Source organism: Triticum urartu, chromosome 3A (genome assembly GCF_056163025.1).
Source record: "Triticum urartu cultivar PI428250 chromosome 3A, HENAU_Tu73, whole genome shotgun sequence".
Lineage (NCBI taxonomy): Eukaryota > Viridiplantae > Streptophyta > Magnoliopsida > Poales > Poaceae > Triticum > Triticum urartu.
Genome location: NC_141875.1, coordinates 298,018,488 through 298,034,114, shown reverse-complemented (window position 1 = coordinate 298,034,114; position 15,627 = coordinate 298,018,488).

The following is a 15,627-nucleotide window of genomic DNA, read 5'->3' as shown; positions in this document are numbered from 1 at the left end:
GAGAGTGTAGCGGCCGCCCAAGTTCAGGCCAGAGCTGCCGCCCCGATTCGACGGCGCGGCAGATTCTGCATGGTTTCTCCAGGCGTATACGGAGGCTGTTTGGGCGGCCGGCGGTGACAACAAGGCCATTGTGAACTGCCTTCCCATGGCCCTTACGGGTGTGCTGCGTGCCTGGCTCCTGGGCTTGTCGGAGTCTTTGGTGGCCTCCTAGGAGGAGCTGCGCGGCCTCTTCATCACGCGCTTCGCTGCGCCAGCGCCCCAGGCCGTTGCGGCCCTCCCCGGCAGCTCACAGGCGCCAGCCTTGGACCGCCAGGTCAAGCAGTTCCTCCGCCAGATAGGCGCCGCCCACACGCAGCGGGGAGCTCCTCCGGGATGGGTGGCGCCTAAGGCCGACCTCATCTTCGACTCAAAGGACCACCCCGCGACCACGGCCAGCGTCGGCGCGCTTCCGATGCTCTGCACCCCCACCATCTGCAACATAGCAGTCACTAGGACCCTCATCGATGGTGGTGCCGGCCTCAATGTTCTCTCTATGGAATCATTTGGCCTGTTTCATGTGCCCTACGGCTGGCTCTACATGCCCCCTGCGCCAAATTCACCTCCCCGTCACCTTCGGCACCCGTGACAACTACTGCACTGAACTCATCGACTTCTACATCGCCCGCATTGTCCTGCCGTACAATGCCATTCTTGGGAACCCGGCCTTGGCCAAGTTCATGGCAGCAACCCACCCTGGCTACAATCTCATGAAGATGCTCGGGGGCAGCGGCATCCTCACCGTGGCGGGGGACACCAAGGATGCTCTCTTGGCCCTGAAGCGCGCCTTGAGGGCCACGGTGGCTGTGCGGCCAAGTGGGGAGGGGGCCCCAGAGGGCCCAGGGGCTGCACCAGCAATGAAGAAGCGGTTGTTCTCTTAGGATTGGGCCGAAATGAAGCAGGTGCCGGTTAATGAAGTCGGGGGTTCGGGCTCTACCTTCACCATAGGCGCCAGCCTCCCTCCAAACCAAGAAGAGGCACTAGCCAGCTTCCTCCGCGTGAACAAGGACGTATTTGCATGGGAGGTGGCGGACCTGATCGAGGCCCACGTTGGGTAATCGAGCAATGCCTGATGGTGTGCCCCAACGGGCACCCTGTAAAGAAGAAGGCGCAGAGGCAAGCCCCGGAGAAGCAGTCATTCATCATCTAGGAGACCTGCGAGCTACAGGAGGCCAAAGTCATTCGGGAAGTGTGGCACCCAGATTGGCTCGCGAAACCGGTCATCGTCCCCAAGAAGGGTGGCAAGGAGTGCATGTGCGTTGACTTCACCAACCTCAACAAGGCATGTCCTCAAGACCCCTACCCTCTCCCACGCATCAACCAAATCGTCGAGTCAACCGCCAAGTGTGATTTAGTATGCTTCCTCGATGCCTTCTTAGGCTATCACCAAATCAAGATGGCGGTGCAAGACGTTGAGAAGAAGGCTTTTCTGATGTCGTGTGGGGTGTACTGCTACACGTGCATGTCGTTTAAGCTGCGCAATGCTGTACGACTACATCGGCTTGGGCCAGCAGCTCGAGGGGAACACCGAGGCATAGGTCGATGACATACTGGTCAAATCTTGGGAGGTGAGAACACTTATCGAGGATGTGGAGGAGGCTTTCACCAGCCTGCGCACGGTAAACCTGTGACTCAACCCAGATAAATGTGTGTTTGACATCCCGTCTGGCAAGCTATTGGGCTTCCTGGTGTCGAATAGAGGGATCGAGGCCAACTCGGAGAAATTCAAGGCCATATAAAGGATGAGCCCACCGCAAACCCTCAAGGAGATGCAGAAGCTGGCGGGCTGCGTAACCACGCTTGGGCGCTTCATCTCCAAGCTGGGGGAGCACACCCTCCCCTTCTTTAAACTGATGAAAAAGAAGGGCCCGTTCAAGTGGACTCCGGAGGTTGACGCGACCTTCCAAGACCTCAAGAACCTTTGGTGCTCTACCTGGCCGCCATGCCTCACTCTGCCAGCACGACGCTGGTGGCGTTCCTTGAGGAGCACCCGATCAAGGGCTCACGGGGCAGCTCCCCGCGCCCGGTTGAGGCGCCACCACCTTAGGACGACACTCCTGAGGCCTCGGCCACCCCACCGATCGATGGGGCTCTTGAGGATGGCGCCCACGAGACCATGGTAGCCTTGACAGATGACAAGGCTCCTGAGGCCCCTCGGCCTCGGGAGGAACGGGACGACGCCAATACCTCCACCCTCGTCAAACACCCGGTGTACTTCATTAGCATGGTGTTGCGTGATGTGAGGGCACGCTACCCCATGCCACAGAACCTGCTGCTCGTGCTGCTCGCCGCCTCCCGAAAGCTACGCCACAACTTCCAAGGCCACCCCATGAATGTTTTCTCAGCTTACCCCCTAGAGAGGGTGCTGCGGAGCCCTAATGCCGTGGAGAGGGTCGCAAACATTGAACTGTAGGCATTCTAGTTGGAGTTCAGCACCACCAGAATCATCAAGGGTGCGGCCCTCGCCGACTTTGTGGCAGAATGGACTAATGTTCCCGACCGAGAAGTGGGCGAGGACCGCCCAGTCTCGCCCGGAAATGAAGCATCAGATGGTTGGGTCATGTACTTCAACAACGCATTCATACGCCAGGGCACGGATGCTGGAGCCTTGCTCATCTCGCCCACCCTGGACAAGCTCTACTACACTGTGCAGCTCTGCTTCCAGTAGGGCGAGAAGGTCTTCAACTACATTGCAGAATACGAATGCCTGATTGCTGATCTCAAGGCTATGGCGGCTTTGGGGGTGAGGGGCGTCACCATCAGAGGCGACTCCCAGCTCCCCGTCAACCTCTCCCACAAACCATACAAGCCAAAGGATGAGCACATGGAGAAATACCTCGAGAAGGTACGCAAAATTGAGAAACAATTCTTGGGCCTAGAATTGCAGCACGTGCCACGTGACACAAACAGGGAGGCGAACAACATCGCCAAGAGGGCATCTCAGTGTCTTGGGAAACCACGGCCACCTATGGGACCAGAGGGCCCCTTGTTGGTTTGGCAGGGGGATGTCACGTTGCAGAAAGAGTAGACGAGCGTGGGGCAGCACGATAGAGATCACATAGGAAATTTTACCCTGGTTCGGGCCGTCGTCAGGTGTAAAACCCTACTCTTGCTTTGGTGGATTGATGGTGGAAGAGTGGTGATGGAGCGCAGTACACTTGCCCGGCAGGGGCGGCAGTGGCTACGCATGTATGGGCGTGTTTGTTATCCAACCTTGTAACTCCTTCTACGGTTGCCAGGGGCCTCCTTTTATAAATTAAGGGGTTACCACAATGGCAAAGTAGTCATTATGCACTGATAAGATAGCAAACAGTGCTATCATACCTAACTCTACACACTGACAGGGTTCATTAAATGCACCACTTAAGGGCACGTCGTTGGTTGCCCGGCAAGCCTTGTCGGGCTATTTTGACAGCTTCATACCTGCTCGCTTGACACGTCAGAGGACGGGTGTCGTTCTTGGGTATCTTTCATAGAGAAAGGCTGTCATGTGGTGAATGGCTGTGACTTAGTCACTATGCAGCTTGACACAGTACTGATTGACGACGCGGGTCAGGTGGAGTAGTTGGGTGAGGTGGTTTTGCCCCTCGTGAGCCCCGCAAGCCCTGCCGGGACATCTTGGGCGTCTTCTTCCGAAGGAAACCTTGCCCCTGTCAAGCTCATCTACCCGGCAATGGAGGCTCTTTTCCTGGCAGTATCTGGCTTCTCTGGCTTGACCTTGGTCCTATTGGTTTGCATGTTGGTCCTTCGGAGCTCTTGGTCTCTTGTACTCCGGCACGGCTTTGTCCTGTTCGTGCATGAGTTAGGGAAAAATATATACCCCTGTCTGTTTTCCCGAACATATGCCCCCGGGCCTCAGCCACACGTGTCACGCGGCACGTTGGGTTAGGCCCCAAAACAGTGCACAGACAGGTGACAGGAGAGGGCTGCGTATACCGGTTTGCCACGGCGACTAGTCAATCCAACATCCACTTTGTGCAATTACTACGCGTCATGGGGTCGTGGGACAGTTGCAGTTAAGGTAAAACAACAACTTTCTGAAACGTCAGGCCTCTGTCCCGCACCTCCCCCCTTAAGAGCAGGGAAAACCGGAGCGGCATGGTTCACTTGTCTCTTGCCCCGCTCTCCCATCTTCTTCGCAAGCTAGACGACGGTTACTCCTCTCACTCTTACATCCGCCGCATCCCTTCCCATCAGATCCCTTCTCCTTCCGCATCACTGCCACGGAAATGGGGAAGAAGCCTGCAGAGAAGGGAAAGCAGACGGCCGTGGCGAAGGAGGTAGCCGCCGAGGGGAGGAAAAGGGCAGCGGAGCTGAACAAGAAACAAAGGGGAGATGTCGTCTTCCTCCCGTCGACCCTGAGCAGCCCAGTCCTCCAAGCGAGGTATGGATATCTGTGGAGGAGGCTTGTCCCGAAAGGGCACGGAGCACCCAATGTTTTGGCGGAGGGGAAGGAGGATCTACCAAACTTGTATCAGTTTTTCTGTGCTTACTTCATTTGCGGCCTCTGTCCCCCCCTTCTCCGAATTCCATGAGGCGATCATGACCATCTATGGGTTCCACCTCCTTGATTTCATGCTGAATGCAATGGCGACCATGGACATTTTTGTGCACTTGTGTGGGAATTTCGTCGGAGTCACCCCCAATGTGGATCTGTTCCAACATTATTTTGTCCCGCAGGTGGAGAACAAGGGTCACCGCTCTGGGAATATTTGCTGGATGCTACGGGTGGCGGTGAAGCTCTAGGATTATATCCCTTGGAGGCAGCTCATGAGGTGGGATGAGTGGAGAGGGGATTGGTGTTTGATCTAGGAGGAGGAAACCCCTGCATTTTGTGAAGCATAGATGGAATGCGTGGAGTGCGGCAAGGAATGGAGCGCTCACAACCTCACTGAAGATAGGTTGCGCCCGACAATCAATAGGATTACCCGTTTGAAGCCTGCCGGGCTAACCATTGAGCATGTGGGGGCATATTTTCTTCTCCGACGCAGTTCGCCACTTCAGGAGCGGGATTGACCTGCCTGGCTATATGGCGATGCTGCTGATAGGATGAAGTTACTCCCAGGGTTGGCCAACAACTTGTCAGTCTATGGTAATGCCTGGCTGTGTGACCAATTGTTTGGCTGCATTGAGTTGTTCAAGCTCCCGGCAAACGTCATCCCCCTGAACATCAATTCTGCCTGGGACCAGATACTGAACTGGATGCCGGAGTGCAACGCTCATCGAGTGGTAGGTGATTGGCGATTGCCCACTCTGGATGAAGAGCTCCAGTGGTAGAACACCCTGGTGGAGAAGTCCACAAGGGTTGAAACTGGGATGTACAAACGCACCTCCTCCATGGAGGTGGCATATATCTTGAGGATGGTTGAGGAGGACAAGGCTGCCCGTCTTGCGGAGATGGCGAGGGGCGCAAAGTCCGAGAAGGGCAAGGGGAAAGATGAGGACAAGAGTTCTTCTCACGGCGGCAGCGAGGCGCATGCCGTCGGGGAAGAGCTTGCCAGGGATATCTCTGCAGGGGACAATCTCGCCGGGCTTGATGCCTTGTCCATAGCGGCAACGAAGCTTTAGGAGGAGGATGAGATTGCTGAGGTATTGGAGATTGAGGAGGAGTGGCTTGCGGTTGGGTCTCAAGCCCCCGAGACAGTTCTGGACCAGTGCCCCTATAGGCGCGCTACCAACCGGTGGCGATGGCCCCCAATCCAGCGCCAACTGTCAAGAGGGTAAAGAAGACCACTACCAAGATCACCAAGGTTGACGTGGCATGCCGCAAATCCCCTCGCCATGCCCGGATCAAGACTTCCCCTGCCAAGAAACCAGCAGATGTGGAAGTTGACTCTAGCCCCCACTCCGGCTCGAGCTCTTCTTAGAGCTTTCCTCCCTTGGAGCCCCTGGCGCCACGCCGAGCACTTAGGCTGTCGAGGAGCTCTGTCCCCCCACTCCCGAAGAGAGGAAGGGAGCCTTCACCTCCCATGGAGTTCAATTTGAACTGCATGCTCATTAAAGAAGAGTAAGGAAGATTTTTCCTTTTGTGGATAGCTAGGGCATATTAGATTACTCTTGCCGACTAGCCTCTTGTTCTGCTGTTGCCGGCAGGGAAGTGGAGGATGAGATAGAAACCCTCGTCCACCTTTTTCAGGAGAGACTCCGATGCATCGGGTCGCGGAGGACCGCGGGGAGCCCGGTCTTGGCAGGGAGAGACGTGGAGGATTCCATGCCGAGACACCAGTCCAGCCCTCAGGCCGGAAGTGGGGGTTTGGCCCTTTCTACCGGAGGTGGTGGTGAGACAATGCAGGGCGAGGCCCTTCAGCAGGGGCACATCCCCTCCGCCGACCGGGCTGAAGAACCCCCGACAGAGCCCTCCATGGATGAAGCCACATAGAGAGCTGCCACGGTTGCCGCAGCAGATGCTTCCAGGGAAACCGAGCTCCCTGTTGGGCAGACTTCTCCAGGTATTCCATTCATGCCCCCTCCTTCCTTCTCTCTTTTTTGATCACCTCTCCTAATCCCCTTATTTTCTGAAATTTCTGCCTCTTTGTCGTTCACCGGTCCTCTTATTTGCAGACACCCAAGTCGAAGAGCCAGAACTGTGGGAGGTGGTGGCTGACATAGGAAGGGCTGCTGCGGGTGAGGCCATCGAGAATGCTGCTGCAGAGGGATATGATCTCGCTGCTGGGAATCCCCAGGATCCCTTGGCGGTGGTGGAGTATTGTAACACACCGTATGTAACTTGCCATATTTGTAACTCCAACTCTTGCCTTGTTCGGCTATCTGATATGATATTCCCACCGTGGTTGGGGTTTTGTCTCTCGTTTTGCATTTTGTTCATGTTGCATTTCATCATGCTCATCATGTGCATTGTGTGTTTCATGCATGATCATCCCTTGCATCACCCCTCCCCTCCTTCTCTTTCTTCTATTTGGCAAGTACCATTTTCACTCCTCCTTTAATGTGCATCTCTTCCTCACAATTCAAGCCTCATGCCACTCACCTCTCTGTCAAGTTTTCACCAAAATTGGAGTTGGTTTGGTTGGCATCAAAAATGCTTCAAATTTGAACCTAATTCAAACTTGGAATATTTTTCTACCTTTAAAAATTACCAAGTCAGTTTTATTAAATACTACACAAATTTAGGATCTTGAGAATATTGTCATATTTCTCAAAACCCTTCTCAATCACCCTGTGATTTTCCTTTTGGTTTTTCTATCTGAGGAAAATGGGAAAAGAATAGCAGCAGCAGTAGCCCAGCAGCAGGAACCTACCTGGGCCTCGGCCTACCAGGCCAGCCCAGCTAGCCCCCCACACCAGCAGGGCTAGCACGCCAGCCAGCCCGCTCGCTCTCCCCTCCTTGCTTTTCTCACCCGCGCCTGAGCCTACCCCTGCCAGCGCTTCGCCAGGTGGCGCAGCCGACTCCGCTCGTCAGCGCCTACCCTGTTCCCCGCACCCACATTTTCCCTTTCCTCTCGTCGTCGCCATGGGGACTGTGAGCACGAGAGCGCATGACCTTGCGCTGCTCACCCTAGCCCCTTTTAAACCCCACTTCTTGTCCCCTGCCTCTCCTAGGGTTTCCCTCGTCCGCCGCCGCCGTCACCTGGTAGGTACAGCCACCAGATCCGTCATTTTGGCCGAGTCCCGAGCACATCTGGGAGCATGAGCTCGTCGCCGGTGTAAACCGCGTCGACCTCTGCCTCTCCAACCTTGTCTTGTTGCTTCCTCGTTGTCTGCTACGTCACCTACGTCCTCTACAACATGTGGATCGCCAAGTTCCTCGTCGTCCACTCCGGATTCTTCTGCCTCGGCCTCCGCGACGTCGTCGTTGGTTCCGGTCGCCTCAGTCTAGCTCTCGCTGCACCGAGGCCACCGTCGTGATTATTGTGAGCAGCCGCATCCCCCTGACCCCCTTTGTCTTGACTTTGCCGCGCCATTGCTTTGATCCACCGAATACCCGAACCCTCCGTCGTCGGGCCTCGTCACCGACGAGTGCCCCAACCTCTACAGCTCCTCCCCGCATGTCCATCATGGTCGCCGCATCACGCAGGACAACTCCTTCCGCGTAGTAGCTCTCTAGGGTCATTGTCGCGTTGTGCTCGTCTCTGCGTCGCCGCCTCTGCTCCTCATCGCCCGGTGCCGTATGTTGTACGTACAAGGGCGGGATCGCCAGGCGGTCCAGTAGACCCCCCTCCTTTGCGCCGTTAGGCCTCCATAGCCACTCTGGCGAGCCCCTCCGCCGCTCTGCACCTGAGTCGGCCGATCCCCCACTTCCTCTGTTTTGGAAGCCATCCGCGTAGCCACTACCATGTGGGACCCCGCGGGACCCACTGGTCAGCAAGTCAAGGTTCGTGGCCCACTTGTCATCCTCTCGGGTTCTGTCTCTAGCCAAGTCGGGAAGTTGCCCATTTTGGGCCTTTCCCAGATCGGGCCTTTCCTTATCTGGCATGTCCAGATCGAGACATTTCAATTTTAGGATTTTTCCCATTTCCGTCTTTTACCGTTTTAGGTAGTTTTTAACTTATTGCTTATGTGATGATTTTTCTACAGCAACCCCAACATATTATATATTTTTTTGGGGTAGAAAAATCCCACCAATCCAGTGGTGGCATTAGTTTTTGCATTTGATCAAGTTCATGAACATGTCATTTTGCATCATGATGATGTTTTGTCACTTTTGTGTGTTTTATCTCAAGCATGCTATGAAGGTGTTTGGCACATGGTTAGCTTCATTTTCATGCCTACTCCATGCTAGTATTAATTCCATGTCTTTTAGTGCCCTGTGATGAGTGCCACAAGCTTGTAAACTGTCTGACTTCATGCCTATCATGAATCTGTTTTGCCATGTCCTCAAATTTCACTGTCTGATTCTGTTTATTAAACTTGCTATGTTTGCATGGGTATAATCATATTTTCTGTGCCTTTTTGGTTCATGATCAGTAAGGGAGTCTTGTTCCATGTGTTTAGTAGAAGCATGACATGCCTTTGTTTGCCATCTTAAGTTCCTGTAGAATGTTGTTTGCTAGATCTAAACATTGCCTCCTGATGCTATTTATGCCATGTTAGTATTTTCACCAAGTCTGAGAAGCTGATATCTTTTGCATTTTTGCCATGCTTGTTTGGACCTATTCTATTGTGATTTAGTCGTAGCTTAGTGTTCATGTTTTGTCAAGCATCTCCTGTACATCACTGCCATATGCTTTGTTGCTATGTTGGAGTGCAGTAGCTTAGTTTCTTGTTGCATTCTAAGTGCCATCATGTTGTTAATCGCATGTTTGCGTCACCCTTGTTTTGCTTGCCTTTTGCAAACCGTGCATCCATTTCCGGTGATCCTTATATCGATTTCGACCGAAATCACCTCTTCTTTCCAGCAGCATACTTGATTTGCGCAGTTGATTCCTTGATCATTCTTTCCCTTCCGGAGCACGCATATGCATTGCATATCATATCTTGCATATCATGCCATGTATTGCATCATGTTTCTTGTGCATTGCACCGTGATTGATTGTTTTTCCATTGCTTGTGTTTTTGCTTTGGGTAGAGCCGAGAGACAAGTACGTGAACGAGGAAGCTGTTGAGTACACTAACGAGGAGCAAGCTTTCGACAACTCTGAGAACATTGCAGGCAAGATGACGACACCCTCGATATCACTTCTATCTTTGCTTGCTAGTTGTTCGTTCTATCGCTATGTCAAGATACCTACCACTTGTTATATCATGCCTCCCATATTGCCATGTCAAGCCTCTAACCCACGTTACTAGCAAACCGTTGTTTGGCTATGTTACCGCTTTTGCTCAGCCCCTCTCATAGCGTTGCTAGTTGCAGGTGAAGTTGAAGTTTGTTCCATGTTGGAACATGGATATGTTGGGATATCACATTATCTCTTATTTAATTTAATGCAACAATATACTTGGTAAAGGGCGGAAGGCTCGTCCTTTTGCCTAGTGTTTTGTTCCACTCTTGCCGCCCTAGTTTTCATCATATCGGTGTTATGTTCCTTGATTTTTGCGTTCCTTACGTGGCTGGGGTTATGGGACCCCCTTGACAGTTCGCTTTGAATAAAAGTCCTCCAGCATGGCCCAACCTTGGTTTTAACATTTGCCACCTAAGATTTTTCCCTTGGGTTTTCGCGAGCCCGAGGGTCATCCTTATTTTAACCCCCCCGGGCCAGTGCTCCTTTGAGTGTTGGTCCGAACCTAGCCACCTGCGGGGCCACCTCGGGGAAACTCGAGGGTGTGGCACCCTGGCTCAGAGCGACTGATTTACCCTGCATTGCCAGCCCAGAGACCATGTCTTCTGGCAACACACAATATCTTGGTACACAAAGCAACGGCTTTATTGATGCTAGAGGATCATAGTTTATATTACAACAGGTGTCGAGGCCAAGCGTCACACACGGTGCAGCTGCACAATATGTACATTATTTAGTGAACATAAAGGGGGCCTCGATCATAATAACTACGCGGCAGCGGAACAATGTCATAGCGGAAACTCCATAGCACAGAGACACCGATGTGGACACGATCTAGACTCGAGCAGCACTCCTTTCCAAGGAGACTTTCCTGAAATCTGGCGTGACGCACCAGGTCAGTACATTGAATGTACTTGCAGGCTCACAACAGGCATAATCATAATGACAAATAATATCATGATAATTAACCAATTAATAATGCAATAATGCTTCAACATGCTGTGATCATGCTCTTGTGATAAAAGTCCCTCGGGACTAGATTACCAACCGTGATCATTCTTGGATCACAATCGTACCACCATCGTGGTCTTGACTAGAAGTATCTCGTGATCCTTACGGCGATCACAACCATGATCAATACTTGGTCTCGAACATCTCGATGGCTTTCCACCATCATCAACAGTGCAAAGTTCATAACTTAGTGTGCAAAATTTATTAAACGTTGACCCATGGTGTGACCTACTATGAGCATGTTCGTAACCGTGGACTCGGCTATCGATAGATTATTACACTCTGCAGAGGTAGCACACTGTACCCACACCACGGAATCCATGCCCTCGTACTTCCATTCGGGTGGACCAACAGCATTCCGATGAAACCCCTCCATTGCCATGACACTCTCCCGGCCACTCCGACTCAATCCCTACCGGGCTAGTCCTGGGTGGCCCCGTGTCTACGAAAGTCACAACGACCACTGTCGTGGCCAAAACGATCTCACAAGAGGACTCGGTACCATAATCTCAACAATGGGCACACAAGGTTATGTCTGCTTACCGGGCCAGGGTAAGCATGCCCCTAACCTTCCCTAGTTGGAGGCACCGACCAGAGGCAGGACAACGGACTGAATCAAGGCCTCCCATAAGGCAAATGTGGTTGCACTGGGAAAAACTTGATTCAATGGCACCATGACCCGGCCAACGATATATTCAAGTTGAGTTATATTCAGGTTCAACTTAAAGAAAAAAATAACCGATGTCATATTATGCCATGAAATGCAACACTAACATATGCATCACATATTAACGAAAATGACTGAGTCAACTATATTCACACTAAGCATAAACATCAACAACTCATGCCACTTCTCTGGTTAAGATAATCCTCACTTTAAACAGAATATTTTCTAGCAAATTTTTATTATTTCTCATGCAAGAAAATAACTGCAAGTAATTACTCATATGCATAATAATGTTATTCTCTTATCATCACAAATGAATCCTAGTTTCTTTACCAACTAAGTTAGTTCCAAACATTCTATAAATCAAGCATATTAACTAAAACAAGCACTTAACAGAATATAATTAACAAAATAGTCATTTAAATGCATAAATTAAATCTTTCATTCAAGTAAGAAAATCATAAATATGAAAATGGCACCATGAAAATGTTGTTGTGGCTTGCCTTAGTGCAGATGAGGTTCACAAGCCTTCTGGTGATCCTCAAGACAAGCCTCACCGCGTGAAAATAATTTTAAACACAAGAATAAAATATCAAGAACCCTTCTGAAAATTACCAGAAATTCTAGACAACTCAGGAAAATCTCATTTTTGGTGAGCTGTTAGATTTCTTTGCAAATAACACAATGCAAAAAGAATCAATTCATTTGGAATAAGGGTTGAAAAGTTATAGCTGTTTGTCTCGCTGGAAATTTGAATTCAAATAAAACAGACAGGGGGGTGTCATCGAAGGCGTAAAGCCTTGGGGCGCCACCAGTCGTACCACTTCGCGCTCATACTGAGTGGCTGAATAGCGGGTCCCGCTTGTCAGGTGAGGTGGAGGGGGAGAAGGAAACAGACAGGGTCGCGGCTTCGCCGGAGCTCACGCCGGTGACGAGGGTCCTTGGCGAAAACGAGAGGGAGGGATCGAGAGAGGGGCTGCAGGCGCACCTGCCCATACTCGTAGCGTAGCTAGGGTTTGTCGGACGGCGTTGGATTCGACCTCGCAAGCAGAGACTGAGAGCGGAGGTTGCCAGAGACGAAGATGACGGTGAAATGCAGTGACTCCAGGGGCTCCAAGTGGATGGAACGGCTTCACCGAGGAGCGGCGGAGGTTCTGGAAGGGTCGCCCAGGCCTGGGAGGGGCTGGAGCTATCGTGCCGATCCAAGAGGATCGGCGGCGAGCTTGAGCTCGGGGACGGCGGCCCGCGGCCTGCCCGGCCAGGCTACGGCTATCTACATGTTTGTGGAGTGTGTGGGAGTATAGGATGGTGCTCGAGGAGGCTGGGGGTGGATCCATTTATAAGCGAGCGGCGAGGGGTGGATCGGGCTCCACTGGCGACACCTAGACACTGTGCCCGGCGACGAGCGGCGTCAGTGAGAAGGGGAGAAGGCGAACGGAGACGAGCACAGGATCGAGGAGAAGGCGACGAGCATAGTGCGCACCGCACTGTTACGTTGGCCGGACCATGCCCGTGCTCACTGCGGCGAGCTCCGGCATTGGCGAGTGCCAGGGGGGGAGTTAAGGGAGTTGAGACCAAGATAGTGGCGTGGTTTGGCATGCTATGGCAGTCGGGGTAGCGTGCACGCGTGAAACAGAGCGCTCGGCGGAACTCAGAGCGTGTCGACACGCAGGCTGGCATCATGGACACACGTAGTCACCGCGTGAACTCTGCGCTCAGGCCGACCAACTTCCAAAGATCATGTCTGGCTTGTTGTTCGTGGTAGTTTTGAAGATTACCATGCTTTGGTTTGGCTCCAGATGCAGTAGAAAAGATTTCACACGTTTGGTAAGTTTCTGATTAGTAACTTTGAGAGGTTATTGAGGTTAAATGGCTGGGAGTTGGAGGCTGTGCTTCGAAGGATATCAATCATCTACTAAGGTGATGATGCATAAGAAAAATCAGGCACAATGGAGCAAGTAAAATGGTAGTTGTTGTAGAAACCACCATTTCTGTCTAGAGCAGAAAATATTTTCTGTAGCAAAAATATTCCAAAAAGTGGTACAATATTTTTGCTCAGGAAGGTGCCCTAGGGTTCACAGAATATTTGTGAATTTTCTCCGATTTTTGTGGGCAAGAAAATTTGGGGTTGCTTTGGAACACATTGAATTGGCTAGGGTTTTGGAGGGGAAAATGAATATTTTTCATTAAAGGAAAATATTCCAAATATTATTTTGGGTAGAACCAGAGAGTGAATGATGATTAGAGAGGGAAATGAGGCACTTGGGTCAAAGCCAAGGGTACCCAAGTGATTAAGTCCATATGAAAAGATTCAAAAACTCCAAATTTCAAAATCAAACCAAATGAAAATCAGGCAAATAAAGGAGGGGAAAAACCAGGCTGTCACAAACCTCCCTCACTTAGAATGAATCTCGTCCCCGAGATTCGGTTGCTTGGGAAAACCATTCAGGATAATGCGCCCTTAGAAATTCTTCTTGTTCCCACGTTGATTCTGACTCGGTGTGATGTGCCCACTGGACTTTGAAGAACTTCCTCACTTTACTGCGAGCGACCCTTTTCATCTACTCCAAAAATTTGACGGGCCTCTCTTCATATGTTAAATCCTTTGCCAACTCTATTTCGGTCATAGCAGTCTTTTTCTCAGGCGGCGATATGCATCGCCTCAACTGGGAAACATCAAACATGTTGTGCACGTCTGACAATTCAGGGGGTAGTTCCAACTGATATGCAACAGTGCCCACTCGGGACATGACTGGAAATGGACCAATAAATCTAGGTGACAACTTCCCATGAGTCTGAAATCTCTTGACTCCTTTCATAGGAGTGACTCGGAGGTATACGTGTTCTCCGGGTTCAAAACTGATTTGTCGGTGCTTTGCATGATAATAACTCTTCTGTCGAGATTTGGCCAATTACAATCTGTCTCTGATCTCCTTAACTTGTTTCTCAGCCTCCATCATGAGATCTGTTCCGTAGATACGGCTATCTCTAGTTTGAGACCAATTTAAAGGAGTGCGGCACTTATGGCCATACAAAGCTTCATACGTATCATTTTTATACCGGTTTGGAAACTGTTGTTATAAGAAAACTCGGCATACGGCAAGCAGTCTTCCCATTTAGTCCCTTGGGCAAAAACATAGGCTCGCAACATATCTTCGAGTATTTGGTTTACCCGCTCTCTGTGTCCATCAGTCCGAGGATGATAAGCGGTATTGTATTTCTGTGTTGTCCCCAAGGCTTGATGGAGACGTGACCAAAAAGCGGAGGTAAAAAGTGAACCTTGGTCAGAAGTGATGGTTCGGGGTACTCCATGCAGACTGACTATCTTGGATACATACATATGTGCGAGTTGGTCTGCTCGATATGTGGTTCTGATCGGGATGAAGTGAGCAACCTTGGTTGTAACACCCCGGATATGACTTTCCCAATATGTATTCCAACTCTTGCCGTTTCCGGCGTTAAGTTATTTTATTTTATCGGGTTTGGGTCTTTGTCTCCGTGTTGTTATCGTTGTCATGCATCTCATACCATGTCATCATGTGCATTGCATTTGCATACGTGTTCATCTCATGCATTCGAGCATTTTCCCCGTTGTCCGTTTTTCATTCCAACGCTTCGTTCCCCTCCGATGGTCATTTCTACCTTTCTTTCGTGTGTGGGGATTAAACATTTCCGGATTGGGCCAAGACTTGCCAAGCGGCCTTGGTTTACTACTGGTAGACCGCCTGTCAAGTGTCGTATTATTTGGACTTCGTTTGATACTCCAACGGTTAACCGAGGGACCGAAAAGGCCTCGTGTGTGTTGCAGCCCAACACCCTTCCAATTTGGCCCAAAACCCACCTAACCTGCTCCATCATCTAGAGCGTTCGATCATGATCGCGTGGCCGAAAACCGCACCTCATTTGGACTCTCCTAACTCCCTCTATGCCTATAATTAGGTCTCTCCCCGAAAATCCGGATCCCCCTCGTCTGAAACCCTAATTTTTCCCCTCTCCTCGCGCCACCGGACGAGATCCGAACGGCCGGACACGTCCGACCTGCACATCGCCGCCTCCGCGCCAATCGCGCTGCGCCATGTGGCACAACAGACGACGCCGCCGCTGTGGCCCATTCGGCCCATGGCGGGCCCTCGCCGCCGCCAACCGGGCCGCCGCCTCCTCACCGCGCGCGCCGCCCGCATCATCTCCCCGCCGCCATCTTCGCCGCTCCGGCCGCCGAACCTCGCCTCGCCACCG